The 5,305-nt window shown below is 38.7% G+C and overlaps 1 non-coding gene across 1 annotated transcript; it reads right to left on the bottom strand.

Annotated features, from left to right (window-relative positions):
- Positions 1 to 594: 594 nt before the first annotated feature.
- On the bottom strand, positions 595 to 697 carry LOC122150489. Its single transcript, XR_006163697.1, has one exon. It is a non-coding gene; the product is annotated as a small nucleolar RNA U13 (small nucleolar RNA).
- Positions 698 to 5,305: the final 4,608 nt, after the last annotated feature.

Raw genomic sequence — 5,305 nt, 5'->3', positions numbered from 1 at the left:
GAACCAGACTATTCATAAAGTTGCGCAGTAATGTATCAGACAGTGTTTCTTTGCTATTCATAAGGTTTTCCCTGGCCAATTCTTTGAGAAGTGGACAGCCTCTTCCTTCTTCCTAGTCTGTCTCAGTCTGTAAGCTGGACTGATACCTGTGCACCCTGTGCATCCCGCTGGGTTTGAAACACCAGTGGCTCAGCCTCAAAACTCACATCATCACGTCACCACGGTAGGACAAACTGACAGACAGGTTTGTCTCCCTGTTGGAAACCTCTCGTACCACCCTTACCTGGGTCCCTGTGGCTGACTCCTCCTCCGTCTCAGTTCCTGGGCCTTTTAATCCCCTTTCTCCCACTCTCCTGCCCTGCTGCTTTGGGCATACCTGGGTTCCCTTTACTCACCTGGATCCCTGCAGCTGACTGCTCCTCTGTCCCAATTCCTGGGCCTTTAAATCTCCTTTCTCCCACTCTCCCACCCTGCTGCTTTGGGTGTGCCTGGGTTCCCCCTCCTCACCTGGATCGAGGCACGTATGTAATTTTAAGTTTTATAGTAGCCATGTTAAAAAATTAAATGAATCTTAATAATTTTTTTTCTTTTTCATGTCAGATGAGAATGTGCTGACATCATAATAAGATTTGAGGGAGGTACTTGTCACACAAAGGTGTGAATACCCAATCATCATGCTTATGAATGGAAAAAGGATCTCAATATATTTTAATACAGTATATTTAAAATATTACCATTTCATTGTGTAGTAAATATATTAAAAAAGATTAATTCGATCTTTTACATTCTTTGATGTACTAAGTCTTCAAAATGTAAATTACATACGATTTTAAATTCCTTTCCTCAGTCATAGTAGACACATTTCAAATGGCAGTGACCAAATATGGCTAATGCCTATCATGTTGAACAGGAAGCTGTAGACAATATTTATTATACAATTTATTTTTATATCTATATGAGACATATTTAAAACACAGTAGTTTAATGAAGTGTTTCTGGTCTGGATTTTTATGAATAATCTACAGTTTAATTGATAATCTATTTCTAATTTATTATAGGGAGCTCTGGTAGCATAGTGGCTAAAGCACTTGACTGCTAACCAGAAGGCTGGTGGTTCAAACCCACCAGCCACTCCTCGGAAGGAAGGTTGGGCAATCCTACATCCGTAGTGATACTGCCTTGGAAACCCAAGGAGGGGTCGCTATGAGTTGGGGCCGACTCGACGGCACATAACAACAACAACAACAATTTATTATACCCAACATATTCTAATATTTTGGGATAGAAGAGGGATCAGATGGAGATAAGCACCAATGGGGAAAATCTCATCTCAGTAGAGTATTGTTCAGAGAGTAGTTCTGCAAATACAAATGTCAGGAAGCTACAGTGAAATTTATAGATTTCCTGCCTCTTTGCATGAAGCAGAAATTCAAAATAGAGCTTTATAAACTGTTCGATCTCTTTTTGGCTCTTTTATTTGTTTTCTTCCCTAATTACCTCTAAGCGTTCTTTTTAGCAGTTGAAAAAAATATTATTTTATTTTTTTAAACACCAAATGACCAAACCTTGCTAATGTTCTGGAAAACCTACACAGTGAGTTTTTGATAACTCCTAATAATTCCTGTCTATGTGTGTGTAAGTATGTGCACAAGCATATGAGTGGTCATGCTTGCCTGATGGATATCTTGTACATACCATGGTATTATATTAATTACTTTAAAATTTGGACCTGGTATAGCATTTTTCTCTTCTTATGAAACACAATCCTTCCAAGTTAGGGAGGAAAATCAATGACATGTCAGAAATGTTAACTGGGAGTACATGAGCCACAGCTGATCTGGGAAAAAGCAATGAGAAATAATAGAACTATACAATACCTTTCAAAACTGTCAGCTAGGACAGAGAATACTTCTAAATATGTGTAGGAAATTTAATCTTCACTTCCAAAGTGATAGGAGAGTTGATTTCTCATTTTGTGAAACTTAAAATGCAAAACTGATCATCTAGAAGTGCTTGGAGATGAAAAAGATATACAAAGAACCTTCAGATATAGGAAAAGTCATAATGGTATAATTTTGAATTTTAGAAATGCTTTTTGTCTTTTTTTTTTTTTCAGGAGAAGAACATGAAACAAAAGACTTAGAATATAGAAATGATCTTTATGGGGTTATTAGGAATGCTGGATGCTCATTAAATTGTTTGGGAGAAGCAAGGAAAGGTCAGCAGGGAGTTGAGATTGGATCAGTCAAGTTCATATAAATGAAATGTCATGTGATAGGACATTGCAGCAGTGGAGTTTCCAGATGCACTGAGGTTCTTGCCCATTCTCAGTAGTGCCAGTGTAGACCTTTGGTCAAGAGACAGTTACTGGTTAATGGATACCATTATTCTTATCCTACAGGTGAGAAAACTGAGGTCTACAATGGTTAAATGAATTATTCAAGGACATGTACTGAGTAAAGGAACATTGGTGTCACTTAGTCCTGAAATTTGAGGTCTACTTTTGCTGTTTATCATAATCAACTTGATGGCAATGTTTTTTTTTTGTTTTTGTTTTTGTTTTTTGCCACTTACTAGGTAGGCTCCCTTGGTCAAATCACTTAATCTACTCAGAGGCCCGGTTGTGATTCTGTAAAATGGGAAAATAATGTGTCTCTCATGACAGAATTGGAGGAATAACTCAGAATTGATGCATTTAAAGTATCTGGCACCAATGAAGCTAAAGAAGAGATCGATAATTATTGTCATTTGCTGGCTCTCTGTATTGTAGAGATTCTGTAGAAAGACAGGAAAAAAATTGAAGAAAGGTACTTTTCTTACTCTTAAGTAGCAAAATATTTATTGGACTGTTGACCATTTTGCCTGGGTAGGATGGGACAGGAAATAATCACTATCTGCAATACTTTGTACCAGACATGTTATTAGGCTCTATAGCAGTCAGTATTAGTTCAAATAATGAAAAATGGGCTTCCAGTTAGCATTTTTATGCAGAACATTTCATTTTCAGCAATGGGTGACTAATGTTAATTGGGAAATATCTACTACAATTTATTTAGCCATTCTGTTGTTTTGTTTTAGTTTTTATTGTGATTTGGGTAAAAGTTTACAGAGCAAATTCGTTTTTCATACAGCAGTTCATACATATTTTGTTTCGTGACATTGACTACAATTCTCCACAGTGTAACAGCTCTCTTTCCACTTTCTCCCCATAGTTACTACCTCTTCCCTATGTCCTTCTCTCCTATGCATTCCTGCCCCCTGAGCTGTCTTCCTGTGCAAACACTGCCCTTCTGTTCTCCTATGATTTCTCCAAGGAATGTATCTACCTGATGTAAATGTTGCTGTTTGGCTGGAAGCCACAGGAGTGAGTTCAGTTCCAGGCCTGAAGGGTAACTAGGGGCCTTAGTCTCAGGGGTCTCACCAGGCTCTATCAGATCATCAAATCTGGTTTCTTTTTATGATTTTCAGTTTTGTCCCACATTGTTCTCCATTGTATCTAGGATCCCTTGCACTGATCCCCCTCCAATTGGTTGACAGTGGTAGCCGGGCACCATCTAGTTCTGGTCTCATGATCATATAGGCTGAGGATTTTATGGTCTACCAGTCCCTTAGACTAATTGTTTCCATCCATCTTTGGTTTTCTTCATTCTTCTTTGCTCTAAATGAGTACTCATTCTGTTGGTGATGATAGTTGGTTAATGGATAGTTGGTTAATAGCTCCACGTGGGAGGTATTACCACTTTGAACATTCTTGTACTAGGGGGTGGAATGGCTGACTCTTAGGGTCAGCTTAACAATATGGGGCCACACAGTTTTTCAAAAGCGTTGTATCGTTATGTTCCTACCTCCAATGTCTGAGTGTTCCTACTGCTCCAGATGAGTGTTGGCACTAAGTATCATCATACTTCTTAATTGTTGTCAATCTAATAAGGTTATCCTGCCCCCCATAACATCATTCCATAAACACTTCCTGTTACTGTACATATAATCTATGTACATATGATTACAAATTCTTCTTAGGTAATATATGTACGATGTGTCTATTTCTCTGTATGAACATACCATAATTTATACACAAAATCCTTTATTTTTATGAACAATAGGCAGTTGTTTCATAAACAGCCATTTAGATTGTTTCAGATTGTTCAGAGTAGTACATCACAGTGATGGACAACCTTTGTATGTAAAACTTTTGCCATATAATATAATATATTATGCCATATAATATAATATAATTTTGCCATATAATATAATCTTTATTTTGATTCCTTGAAATGGAATTATTGGATCAAAGTGTACAACCAAAGAGACACTCTATTATGTTTGGGAGGGGGTGCCTTGGGACTGAAGGGAATTGAAGATGAGAATAAAGGGAGGAAGCTTGTCCTCTGTCCTGCCGATTTGCAGATTCTGAGGTAGGAGCAAAGCGTCAAGTTGGGCGAGCTGCAGTCCAGAACCTAACTGGAGGCTCCTACATTCTTCCTAATTTTATTAACACCGTTTGTGGTGGTGAAGTAAGTCCTTGGAATGCATCCTTGTCTTCAGTGTAATACTTTCCAGGATACCGGCTTAAATCGTTAAAGTCTTACCAGTAAGGATAAAAAGTCATTACATGAAGACAAATTTTAGGTTATCGTTTTCAGGAGCCCTAGTGGCACAGTAGGAAGCTCTGGTGGTACAGTGCCTAAGGCATTTGACTGCTAACTGAAGGTTAGCAGTTCAAACCCACCAGTGGCTCTGCATAAGCAAGATGGGGCAATCTGTTTCTGTAAAGATTTATCGCCTCAGGAACCCAATGGGGGTCACTATGAGTCAGTATCAACTGGATGGCAGTGAGTTTGGTTTGGTTTGAGTGGCATACTGGTTAAAGAGCTCAGCTAGTAACAAAAGGTTGGGGCCTTGAAAGCACCAGAGGCTTTGCAGGAGTAAGATGAGGCAGTCTCCTTGCATAAAGATCTACAGCATTGGAAACCCTGTGAGTTGTTGTATTCTTCTGTATAGGGTCGCTGTGAGTCAGAATCAACTTGACAGTAGTGGATTGGGCTTGATTTTGTTTCAGTCTTTTTTTTTTTTTTGAATTATTAATTTATGCAAGGCACGTGCTAAGTGCTTTACATATATGATCTCATTTAACCTCAACAATAGAATAAAAAAGTCACTGCTGTCAAGTCGGATCTGACTCATGGCAATCCCTCCTTGGGTTTCCTAGGCGGTATCTCTACGGAAGTAGATTGCCCAACCTTCCTCCTGAGGAGTGGCTGGTGGGTTTGAACTGCCAGCCTCTGGTTAGCAGTCAAATGCCTTA

The sequence above is a fragment of the Orycteropus afer genome, unplaced genomic scaffold (assembly GCF_000298275.1).
Source record: "Orycteropus afer afer isolate SDZICR_OR568_19922 unplaced genomic scaffold, OryAfe1.0 scaffold00151, whole genome shotgun sequence".
In the NCBI taxonomy this organism is placed as follows: domain Eukaryota; kingdom Metazoa; phylum Chordata; class Mammalia; order Tubulidentata; family Orycteropodidae; genus Orycteropus; species Orycteropus afer.
This window is presented reverse-complemented; position numbering and strand designations above follow the sequence as displayed.